This window comes from Trachypithecus francoisi, unplaced genomic scaffold (assembly GCF_009764315.1).
Source record: "Trachypithecus francoisi isolate TF-2019V2 unplaced genomic scaffold, Tfra_2.0 Lachesis_group14, whole genome shotgun sequence".
Taxonomy (NCBI): domain Eukaryota; kingdom Metazoa; phylum Chordata; class Mammalia; order Primates; family Cercopithecidae; genus Trachypithecus; species Trachypithecus francoisi.
Genome location: NW_022681459.1, coordinates 20,835,711 through 20,848,611, shown reverse-complemented (window position 1 = coordinate 20,848,611; position 12,901 = coordinate 20,835,711). Strand labels below are relative to the sequence as shown.

Here is a 12,901-nt window from a genome sequence, read left to right as displayed (position 1 = left end):
ATAATCTCAGCACTTTGGGAGGCTGCAACAGGAGAATTGCTTGAACCCAGGAGTTCAACATCATCCTGGGCAACATAACAAGACATCATCTCAAAAAAGAGAAAGAAATACAAGTTAAAAATAAATTATAAATTCTAGGAATGAAAATAGTCCTTTATAAACATTATGGTCTATTTGAAAAACCCGAGAGAATTTTTTTAAAAAGCATAAAAGTCCTAGAGGGCTGAGATTCTGCCTTGGTTCAAGGCTACTCACCTAGAGCAATGCCAGGTACATACAGCATGTGCTCAAACATTCACTGAACAACTAATTACACTCAGAACTTCCCAATCACAGCTGGGTATGGTGGCTCATGCCTGTAATCCCAGTGCTTTGGGAGGGCAAGGAGGGCAGATCCTCCTCACCTGAAGTGAGGAGTTTGAGACCAGCCTGGCCAACATGGCGAAACCCCATCTCTACTGAAAATACAAAAATTAGCTGGGTATGGTGGCATATGCCTGCAGTCCCAGCTACTCGGGAGGCTGAGGCAGAAGAATCACTTGAACCCGGGAGGCGAAGGTTGCAGTGAGCCAAGACTGCGCCACTGCGCTCCAGCCTGGGCAACAAAACATGACTCTGTCAAAAAACAAAAACAAAAAACAAAAAAGAACTTCCCAGTCACAGTACTTTAAGTGGATTATAGTTGTGCCAAAGATACTGATGCCCTCAGTTTTGGGGAATGATGCCTACAATTAGTACTAATTATTGCTATTAACACAGTACTAATATCTGGAATCACAAAGATAGAGCAGCATTGAATGCAAGACCAAAACATTGCTGGAACTTAGAGTTCCAGCAAGGCAGGTTGGTTACCAAATAAATTTGTATGAGGCCAATAGGCATTTAATAATCATTCACACTCATTGGTAATACAGAAAATAATGTAAGTTAAAACCAATAAAATTGGCTAAGATGTTTTTGGAGATGGTTTTACCCAGTCCTGGTAAGAGAACAGGAAACAGGTACCTTTTACATGATTGGGGGAATGCAGCTGAAGGCAGTATGCTGCGAAGACTTTACAAACATCTTTTGGTCCAAGCATTTCACCTGTCTTTATTAAAAAGCAAAAAGACAAATAATCTATAGGTCTAGCAATAAGTGACTGATTACATACATGATGATATAGCAAAAAAGGCTGCAAATACAACACATTAAGTGAAAAACACAGGCTACAAAACTGTATGTGCCTGAGGTTACAAACCAGCAAGGCAACACACACTGAATCCAGCCCTCAGGTATGCTTTGAGCCCCAGTGCGTTAACAAAAAAAACTGTGGCCCACATAAAAATCAGAAGATTTCATATTAAACCCACATTCTCCTAACTCATTCTCCTAAATAACTAGAAGGTGTAGTAACACCAGGACATATCCTCCCAGAACCACAAAGGTCTGGGTTGACTGGCCCTGGACTGTCCTGCCATCTTCAGGGCTCATGGTCCCTAACAGGCCTTCAAGTCTCCTGGGCTGAGCAGCTTCACACCAGGCACCTGCTGGGCAATTTGAGCATGTTGACCTTCACAGGGTATTAACAGTCATTATCACTGGATGGTAAGATCTTGGTAGGCTTTTAGTCTTCTTTCCTTATACATGTTTTTGAAAGTTTTCTTCAATAAACATGTATTCCTTTTATAGTAGGAAAAAATATGTTATTTTTTAAATTACCAAATCACGACTGTAATATCACTTCACCTACCAAGATCAAAACAACTAAAGATAACAGATAATGACTGTGGTTTAAAACTAATTGAACTAAGAAATAATGTAAGGTTACAATTACTGCAGGATTTCCCTCCCTTTGATACTAATTAAAACTCCAGATTGAACAGACAACAGCAGCCTTTTACAAAACAGATCTTCATCAAAGAGGGCAGCTTCTACAGACAATGCAAAAGCTTGCTATTTTAAGGATTCATTCCCATACATTTAAGATTTCTTTCACTAAAAAAATCTCTCCTATAGAAACCTACATTCATAACCTCAATTAATTTGTTTATAAAGCTAAATAATTATTGATCTTTACATTACTATTTCATTTGATCAATAGTAAGATTTTTTTTTTTTTTTTTTTTTTTGAGATGGAGTCTCGCTCTGTCGCCCGGGCTGGAGTGCAGTGGCCGGATCTCAGCTCACTGCAAGCTCCGCCTCCCGGGTTTACAAATTTATTTGGTAACCAACCTGCCTTGCTGGAACTCTAAGTTCCAGCAATGTTTTGGTCTTGCATTCAATGCTGCTCTATCTTTGTGATTCCAGATATTAGTACTGTGTTAATATCTCCTGCCTCTGCCTCCCGAGTAGCTGGGACTACAGGCACCCGCCACCTCGCCCACCTAGTTTTTTGTATTTTTTAGTAGAGACGGGGTTTCACCGTGTTAGCCAGGATGGTCTCGATCTCCTGACCTCACGATTCGCCCGTCTCGGCCTCCCAAAGTGCTGGGATTACAGGCTTGAGCCACCGCGCCCGGCCAATAGTAAGAATTTTATGGAGTTCTCTTTTCCTCAGAGAACTCCAGAAAGTTTATACAAATTACCATTCATCTCAAACCATTCCTGAGACCTCACAAAGTAAACCATATTGTCTTCATCGCAAAGATAAAGTAGGCTAGGTAGAAACGTCAACATCCATAGACAGCTGGAAGCGGAGTCAATGCAATGTTCCTCTCTATCCCTCCTCCAATCCACTCCCACATGATATCCACTCCCACAAGATATCCAGAGGGAGCTTTTTTTTTTTTTTTTTTGAGACGGAGTCTCGTTCTGTTGGCCAGGCTGAAGTGCAGTGGCACGATCTTGGCTCATCTTGGCAAGCTCTGCCTCCTGGGTTCATGCCATTCTCCTGCCTCAGCCTCCCGAGTAGCTGGGACTACAGGCGCCCACCACCACGCCTGGCTAATTTTTTTTGTATTTTTAGTAGAGACAAGGTTTCACTGTGTTGGCCAGGATGGTCTCAATCTCCTGACCTTGTGATCCGCCTGCCTCGACCTCCCAAAGTGCTGGGATTACAGGCTTGAGCCACCGCGCCCGGCCCAAAGGGAGCTTTTTAAACAAAAGCACATCATGGGACTCCCCTGCTTAAAACTTACGTTAGCTTCCTACTTCCCAGACATTCTGAGTCAAGTCCCAAGTGGGCCTCTCCTCTTCACTCCTCACCTGTTTCTCTTGCCCCCAGCACTGACTCTGCACCATCTCAGAGCCCTCTGCCCTCCAGGCTCGAAGGGCCTCAAACACTCCTTGATTTAATAAACCAACAAATAACCCTTGCGTGTCTGCCAGGCAGCAGGCACGGCTCTGGGGCTTGGGGCTAATCCCCTGGACAACAGCGATACACTCCCTGCCCTCATGGAGCTAACATCCTGGTAACCCCGCTACCAAGTTCCCTCCTCCTGTAATCATTTAAAGAATATTAAAACAACAATTGTAATAACCGTATCTGAAGGGGTCTAAAAAAACCAGTGCTACCTATAAGACAGATCTATTCTCATTTAATGACTTTGTTTAATATTAGCTCTTTATATTAAGTGCAGGAAAGAGGAGATATAAAGGCAAAGGGAACTACTATTCATCAAAATCTGCTATATATCAAGAATGGCACTCATTTTCTTGTCAATTTTTCAAGGTTTCTCTCATTGCTAGCTATATAGCTTTTATTCATCAGAAGCCAAAATGCAACACTCCAATTCTGCAAGATTGGGGCAGCTGAGTTTCAGATAACTTCAGAAATTGGAAGATAACTTGGTTTTAAAATCCACTATCTCAAGTTTTTTTTTTTTTTTTTTTTTTTGAGAGCGGAGTCTCGCTGTGTCGCCCAGGCTGGAGTGCAGTGGCGCGATCTCGGCTCACTGCAAGCTCCGCCTCCCGGGTTCCCGCCATTCTTCCGCCTCAGCCTCCCAGTAGCTGGGACTACAGGCACCCGCCACTGCGCCCGGCTAGTTTTTTGTATTTTTTTTTAGTAGAGACGGGGTTTCACCGTGTTAGCCAGGAGGGACTCGATCTCCTGACCTTGTGATCCACCCGTCTCGGCCTCCCAAAGTGCTGGGATTACAGGCTTGAGCCACCGCGCCCGGCCACTATCTCAAGTTCACAGCAGAAATGAATTGATTTTTATAAAACACTGGATCCACAATGAACACACCCATCACAGATAACACACTGGAATGATATATGTGTTTACACAACATTTTGTCTGTGTTAGAACAATAAAACTGCTCAGGAAATCTGCCTTGCAGAGAAGTAATTAGCCCTACACACACAGACAAACAGGCAAACAGACACACGCACGCACAAAACGAGTGGCTCCAATGGCATCTTGTTTCAGTGCTTTTATGGTAAGAGTCAGTGTCCTTCTTAACTAGGTTGGTTAAAGCCTGACAAAAAAGCCAGTTGACCTCGTCCATGTCCATGAACTGTATCCGTGTCTGGCAAATGCATGCCACCAGACACCAGAATGATTTGCAAACACAATGCAAGGAGGAACACATCAAATGCTCACCAGTGCAAGAGAGGGGCAAGAGCACTGTCCTCCTGTATTAAAAAGAGGATGTTTAGGCCGGGCGCGGTGGCTCAAGCCTGTAATCCCAGCACTTTGGGAGGCCGAGACGGGCGGATCACGAGGTCAGGAGATCAAGACCATCCTGGCTAACACGGTGAAACCCCGTCTCTACTAAAAAATACAAAAAAAAAAACTAGCCGGGCGAGGTGGCGGGCGCCTGTAGTCCCAGCTACTCGGGAGGCTGAGGCAGGAGAATGGCGTAAACCCGGGAGGCGGAGCTTGCAGTGAGCTGAGATCCGGCCACTGCACTCCAGCCCGGGCGACAGAGCGAGACTCCGTCTCAAAAAAAAAAAAAAAAAAAAAAAAAAAGGGAAAACTCTGACCACTTGCTGTGTTGCTATGACCTTGTTACTTATTTACTTATTTTTTTCTGAGACAGAGTGTCGCTCTGTTGCCAAGGCTGGAGTGTAATGGTGCGATACTGGCTCAGTGCAATCTCTACCTCCTGGGTTCAAGCAGGAAATTGAAGCAATTCTCCTGCTTCAGCCTCCCAAGTAGCTGATAGCTGGGATTACAGTTGCATGCCACCACACCCACCTAATTTTTGTATTTTTTAGTACAGGTGGGGTTTCACCATGTTGGCCACGCTGGTCTCGAACTCCTGACTTCATGATCCACTCACCTCGGCCTCTCAAAGTGCTGGGATTACAGGTGTGAGCCACGTGCCTGGCCAGACCTTGTTATTTTCACATTCAAATTCACTTGAATTCAAAACTCTGTCACAGCCCTCAGTTCAACTCCTGGCTCCACCACTCAATGAAGGGCCAAATGCACTACCACACAGCTCCAGCAGACCCCATACCACACAAAAACAATGGCAGGTTTTGGCGACCAACTGAAAACTGAGCTAGGCAGCACAAACTCAGTCCAGAGAGCTGAAGCCAAAACAATTTCGCCAATGTTCTCTCTGGGCAGTAAGCTAATAAGGCAAGCTAACTACCATTAATTCTACTAGAAAAATGCTGAAAGAGCAGTGATGCATTCAAATAGATTAACTTGCTTAAAATTCACTTTCTTAGCTACAAACTTTAGGAACAAAACTTGAATGATAGTCTACCATCACATGTATTAATAAAAATGTTTTGGTTTACTTTTCAGTGATCTCCCAGTGGATCTGATATCTCTCTACACTGAGGCCTTCACATTCAGGAAGCAAACTTCCTTAGGCCACTTTCTATCTCCAAACTGGCCAGCATGGAACTATCTGGACACACACCCAGCTGTCTCCCTCATCACACTTCTGTACAGTCTTACGTTTCTAAGACAAGTCCACATCACAAGTGAACTGCCTTTTCAAATTTCACTAGTCTTCTCTATCACTCTAATCCTGTTTTTCATGCAGCGGCACTTTAGGAAAACCGCTACAGAGTAAAGGATCACAAGACTGCTTTAAGGATGAATGCTGGACAGTTGATGAGGCTAATTTTCCTCTCTTTCTTTCTGCCTCCTTCTTTCTTTCTTTTTCTTTCTCTGTCTCCTCTTTCTTTTCTCTTTCTCTTGCCCTCCCCTCTCTCTCTCTTTGTTGACAAGATCTCACTATGTTGCCCAGTCTGGAGTGCTGTGGCATCTGCAGCCTCCAACTCCTGGGTACAAGCAGTCCTCCCACCTCAGCCTCCCTAGGAGCTAGGACTACCGGTGGGCATCACCTCACCGGGCTACTTTTTAAAATTTTTTTTGTAGAGACAGGGTCTTGCTATGTTGCCCTGGCCGGTCTGGGACTCCTGGGCTCAAGTAATGCTCCCACCTTGGCCTCTCAAGTACTGGGATTACAGGATTGACCCACAGCACCAGTCCCAAGGCTAATTTCTGAGCTAACTTATGTGACTTCAGTGAAACGGATTCAAATTTGTGCCCCACCCAGTTTATACATTAGTACGTCAGAGAACCTCTTAGTTACTCCACAACGGAAATCGAAAACGTAAAAAGTACCCAAATGCCTATAAAATACGTCTAGGAAACAGGCTAAGAGTTTTGGAATCTACAGTTAAATTTGATTCTGCAAATTCCATTTGTAGAAATTTATCCTAATGAAAATAATCTCACAAGTATATACAGAGACATACGTAGAAGGACAGTCACTGCAGGGTTATAAGTAACCGTGGAGAAAAGATAAACAAATTAATGTCTAATAAAAATAAATTGACTAAACCACCAGAGATCCATGGCTGGGCACGGTGGCTCGCATCTGTGATCCCAGCACTTTGGGAGGTTGAAGCAGGTGGATCACCTGAGGTTAGGAGTATGAGACCAGCTTGACTAACATGACAAAACCCCATCTCTACTAAAATTACAAACATTAGTCAGGCATGGTGGCAGGCAAGTGTAATCCCAGCTACTCAGGAGGCTGAGGCAAGAGATTGATTTGAAACCAGGAGGCAGAGGTTGCAGTGAGCCAAGATTGCGCCACTATACTCCTGCCTGGGTGACAAAGTGAGACTCTGTCTGTAAAAATAAAATCAAGGAAAAAAAAAAATACCATAGATCCATAAAATGGAATATTATTTGGTTACTAAAATTGTTATAATGCAATATACATATATACAGGAAAAGACACTCATGACAAGATGTTAAACAACAAAAAAAAACCAGGCCGGGCATGGTGGCTCATTCCTGTAATCCCAGCACTTTGGGAGCCCGAGGCGGGGGATACCAAGGTCAGGAGATCGCGACAATCCTGGCTAACATGGTGAAACCCTGTCTCCACTAAAAATACAAAAAATTAGCCGGGCGTGGTGGTGGGCGCCTGTAGTCCCAGCTACTCGGGAGGCTGAGGCAGGAGAATGGCATGAACCGTTGAGGCGGAGCTTGCAGTGAGCCGAGATTGTAGAAATTGTGCATTAATAGCCACCTGCACACACACAAAAGGATTTGAAGAAATATGTACGCAGGTAGTAGACTTGTGGGTATTTCCTAGTTTTCCACTTTATACTTTTCTGTATTTCAATTTTTCTACCATAAAACATACAATTATCTTTTTAAATACAAAGAATATTAGTTGCTCATCATAAACTATATTTTAACCTAAAAGTGATCACGAGATTTAGTATTTATTTTCAAAAACTTATAGTTATTAATACATATTTGGTAGCTTATTAAATACTTTTAATGTTTAGTCTAGTCATTCAATTAAAAAAATTATACATAGTACCAACAAGTTAGCAAGAAACTTTTTTTTTTTTTTTGAGACAGGGCCTTGCTGTCACCCAGGCTGGAGTGCAGAGGCACAATCATAGCTCACTGCAGCCTTGATCTCCTGGGTTCAAGTGATTCTCCCACCTCAGCCTCCGAAGTAGCTGGGACTACAGACGCACACCACCAAAGAAACTTCTTTTTTAAGCAACAGATTTCTATTTACTATCATAAAGTACAGTAGTACAATAATTAAATGGGTTATCTTTTGAGTTTTACGTATTTTTATACACCCCTATTGTTTATCAACACTGTAACTACCATTTATTAAGTGCATGTGTCTCAAAAACTTATGTAAGCACTTAGAAGTAGGTGAACTTTGTTATTACTATTCCCATTTTCAGCTGAGAAATGAGGCATTGAGAGGTTACATCAAACTCACTGACTGTGTAGTCAAACACAATATTCTCCAGAGTTTGCGCTCTTAACTGCATAATATCTATGGTGTCCTGTGGTGAACTCTTGAAAAGAAAGTATAAAGGTCAAATTTTATTAGCATGAAAAGTTGAAACTGGAAAATATAACAATTTTCTCTATTTGTTAGAAACCAAATAGAGTTTTCATAGTGGTATGTTGGACTTATGGTTTATAAAATGATATTTTGATAAAAGACAATATACTAAATGTAACTTTGATATATGATTTACCACTACACTGTGACTTAAATGTACATTTTGACTCTCTAAGCAAATGCTTTGCTCTGAATCTTCTTTCTGGCTAATCACCTTGAGCACACAGTATGTCTGGGAAAGGCTCTCTCCTTTCTAAACTAACCAAACTTACAGAAGTTACTAGGGTATAGTGCTTATGGCTCCTAATTTAAAATCAGTGACTACTAACTGATAGATTAATTTGACAAGTAAACTTTTAAAAGATTGGCCTCACTGCAATGTAGTTCACATATTCACTCAACAAATTTTGAGTTCCTCCAGGCACTGTTTTAGGCCTTGGAGGTACAGGGGTGAACCAAAGCCTCTGCCATCTGAAAGGTGTATGACAGGTACAATTACACAGCAGAAAGTCATGGTCAATTGTTTTTTATTAGCAGCCTAAGGCATAAAACTTAATCTGCCACTTGAAAAACTTTCTATCCACTTCAGGAGCTGGTCTCAGGAGATGCTCAGTGAGAAGGAAGCCAGTGGTTTCCAACTTCCCTACGCAGGAGAAATTCCTGGAGAATGCATTAAAAATACCAATTCCAGAGCCCCACCTCCAGCTGTCTGATTCTGAGGTGAGGTGACAGAAACCTGTGTTTATTTTTATGTATTTATTTACTTACTTTTTGGACACAGGCTCGCTCTCTCTGTCGCCCAGGCTAGAGTGCAGTAGGGCAATCATGGCTCACTGCAGCCTCGATCTCCTAGGCTCAAGTGAACCAGATCCTCCCACCTCAGCCTCTAGAAGAGCTGGGAACATAGGCACAAGTCACTAAGCCCAGCATATAAAAAAAAAATTTTTTTTTAGAGACCAGGTTTCCCTACGTTGCCCAAGCTGGTCTCAAATTCCTGGGCCCAAGCTATCCTCCTACTTCAGCCTCCTACAGTGTTGGGATTACAGGCTTGATCCATCATGCCCAAAACCTGTATTTTTAACAGGTGCCTCCATTAATGCTGATGTAAGTGATTTGAGGTCCACACTTTAAGAAACTCAACCAGTAAGTGGAGCCAGTCAGGAGGAAGTGATCATTCAGAAGGGAACAGCTCTATGGCAGAAGAATTTGAGGTGCAAACATAATCCAAACTCTCATGTCATCGATTCTCTACAACTCCCAAATTTTAGCAAATTAAAAAAACGATTTAGAGTAGAGGAATTTGGACGAGGCATGGTGGCTCATCCCTCTAATCCTAGCTCTTTGGGAGGCTGCCTAGGTGGGAGAATCGTTTGAGGCAGGTGTTTTAGACCAGCCTGAGCAACATAGAGAGACCCTGTCTCTAGAAAACATTTAAAAATTAGCTGGGCATGGTGGCGTGCACCTGTGGTCCCAGATACTCCGGAAGCTGGGGTGGGAAGATCAGTGGAGCCCGGGAGGTCAAGGTTGCTGCCATGACTGCACCACAGCACTCCAGCCTGAGTGACATAGCCAGACCCTGTCTCAAAAAAAAAAAAAAAAAAAAAAAGAAAAGAAAAAAAGAAATAAAAGAATTTACCAGCAGCTCCTCCTTAATCTCTTACAGGAGGTTTGATAGTTTGCCCCAATCTAGGTATTTGGGGAAAAGATAAACTTGAGCAGAGGTTCTACTACCAATATTGAAGATAAGCTTTAGGGAAAAGAAAATTGCTAGTCGACTGCCAAAAAAAAAAAAAAAATCTAAGAAGGACAAACATTTCACAGAACTAACTTGCTACCACTCATTTTATGCCCTATTTCACAATGCTTAGTATCTGAGCAATCCACAGGGTTCCAAAGTACATTAAAAATTTGTTCATTTCCTCTCTTACTCAGGCAGAATAATAATAGAGTTTTGTGAAGGTATCATGTGCCTCAGCAATTTCAACAGAAGCATTCTTAGATAATGAAATACCATTTTTTAAAAAAGACCATACTATGAGAAATGATCTTTACTGGACTACTTAAAGGTGTCTGAAATAATTTTAACACCATCATCAAATTAGTGTCCCTCACTCCTTAATTTATATGACTTAAAAGTCCCTAGATTCTTTACAAATCCATCTGCACTAACGATTTTTCTTTCATATGTATATAATTTTTAATGTTTTTACTTACAAGGAAACTCTCATCAAAACATTTCAAGCACACCAGTAAAAGAAATTTTAAACAGAAGCATATTTTGTTCTCAGGGATAAACTAAGAAATAATAACTATGAAGGGTGTTTAAGCTTCCGCACTCTCAACCTTAAAGTCATCTAAAAATAAAGGTATCCCAACAAATACATTCCTCCTATTCAAATTTTGGGGGTTTAGAGTGGCACCATGCAAACCAGCTGGCCTGCTGTGTCCTGGCCCCAGTTCCTGCCCTCACATCCTGTCCACTATATAATCCATGAGGTATCTGTGCCTTTCTCTTCATCCGTTCCACGGGATTAGCAAAACTGCCACCCCGCTGACAGAACTGAGAATTTCTAGAGGCATTTGTTTGTATGGGATTTGCTGTTATTAGCCACCCTTTTCATTGGCCTTGTTTTTATTATCTGTACGATTTGATCAAGGGGAGCAGCAAGAGAAGAATGCCAACAGACAAGCACAAAGAAACGCATCTGGCCGGAGCCTGCATATATTTAAATTCCCAGGTTGCTGCTGCCCTCAGAATAGCACTGATGATGGCAAAGTTCTAGAGGAAACTTTCATATTGAAGAGGCTATAAAAATCTCTATAGCCTCCAACTCCACAGAGAAGCCGCTAATCTATTTCTTCCAAAGCAAAGCCTTCTTGAGTCTGAATCACAACAAAAGATTGCCCATAGGAAATGTAATCTCCGAAGTTGTTTTCTAACCCCAAAGCAAGCAGAAGCGCAGGAAGGTGCGGCCGATTCCTCGCCGGTTTCCTTTTTTTAGAAATTCTGATTACATTCCCTCGTGCAAGCAAGGGACTGCAATTGTGCCTTAGGTCCACACCACAAAACCGTGTCGGTGCGTGAAGGGAAGGGACGCGGCGGACCCGGGGACGCGCTCACAGGGCGCGGGAGCCAGCCGCTCTCCGTTAAATGCCTTCAGGGGCGGCCCCGCGGCGCGCCCTGGGGCCGAACTGCATTGCCTGCCCTTCACTGACCCGGGATTCCGCAGGCTTGCGAGCGAGGGAGCGAGGAAGGAGCCGGGGCTCCAGGCAGAGGCGGCGCCGCTCCCGCCAGCGCTGGTCCCCGGGAGGCAGGCGGGAGGCGAGGCCGGGCCGACCCGCGCCGGCGGCCGAGGGCAGCGAGGTCAGCCCGGGAAGGAGCGGACGCCCGGGGTCCCCGCGGCAGGAAGGGGGCCGCGGCGCCCATTCATCCTCACGCCCGTCCCACGGCCGCCACCCCACGGCCCACCGCAGCCCCCGGCCTCCCAGTGCGGGTCCGCCCGCCATCCCGCCGCCGCCCCCGAGGACGGGAAGGACGAGGCAGAGGGGCGGCCGCTGCCGTCTCCCGGGCGCGCGGCGAGGGGCTAAGGGCGGCCGGGGGGACAAGCGCCGGGCGCGGGACGTACGCCCCGGGCAGCCATCGCGCCGACCCCCGCCCCCGCCGCGGCTGCCCGCGGTCCAGGCCGCCGCCGTGCAGCCCTCTCCTCACCTCATCTCCGGGCGGGTCCGCGCTGCCGCCCCAGGGACAAATCAGTGTCGCTCACGCGCCGCGGGGAGGGACGCAGGAGCCGCAGCCCCGCACACCATCCCCGCCCGCCTCTCCGTCCGTCCCGGAGCCCGCTCGGGATTCTTCCTCGCGAGCCGCCGTACTACGGAGCAACCAAGCTGCGCTCCCTCCCCTGGCGCCTCCACTCCTCTCTACCTCCTTCGCTCGCTCCCTCCCTCGCTCCCTCGCTCCCGCCTATCTCCTCATCTCCCTCCGCTGCCTCCCCCGCCCCCAATCCACCCTCCGTCTCCGCCCATAAGTGGGTGGGGAAACCGCCTGCCAATCGGAAGAAGGGGCCCGCACCTTCTCACCGCCCCCTACCGCTGGCCCCGCCCACCGTGAGAACCCGAGGAGGGGGAGCCAAAGAAATATAAGACAACAGAGTGACAAGCTGAATGAGCCAGTCAGCAGGCGCAGAGTGGGGGCAGGACTAGCACTCTCCCCCTCTTCCCCACGTAGGCGTAACCGGAGATTTCTGGTCTGAGGTTGCCTATCGTGGTTTATGGAGATTTTGTTGCACGATTTCGGTGCATCTGCTCGTTGCCGTGCGAGGCACTAGATAGAATGCACTTAATTGACTTAATTATTGGAGGTTTTAAAGGAGAGAATAATGTGGAAAGGAAAAAGGAGGCGAAGCACAAGCCAGAGGGGTTGGCCGGGCCCATGGTTGGAATGAGGAAGGGTGTGATCTTCGGTTAGGATTTGCATAAAACGGAACCCATCCAGGCGATTCCAACTTCGCCCATTTATTGGTAGTCCTTGGGGCGGTGCCTCGCCTCTTTCTCCGCCCCCGAGCGGAACATCACGGGAGATGTAGTTCCAAGACTGGTTGCCATGGCGTTCTCGACAG

The 12,901-nt window shown here is 45.4% G+C and overlaps 1 protein-coding gene across 3 annotated transcripts in view; it reads right to left on the bottom strand.

The window, feature by feature from the left end:
- Window positions 1-12,261, bottom strand: part of ITSN1 (intersectin 1) — a 251,948-nt gene extending 239,687 nt beyond the window's left edge. For all 3 annotated transcript variants that reach the window (XM_033232372.1, XM_033232369.1, XM_033232370.1), the window contains exon 1: window positions 11,995-12,261. The gene's annotated coding sequence lies outside the window, so the exon portion shown is untranslated. The remainder of the gene's footprint in view (window positions 1-11,994) is intronic.
- Window positions 12,262-12,901: the final 640 nt, after the last annotated feature.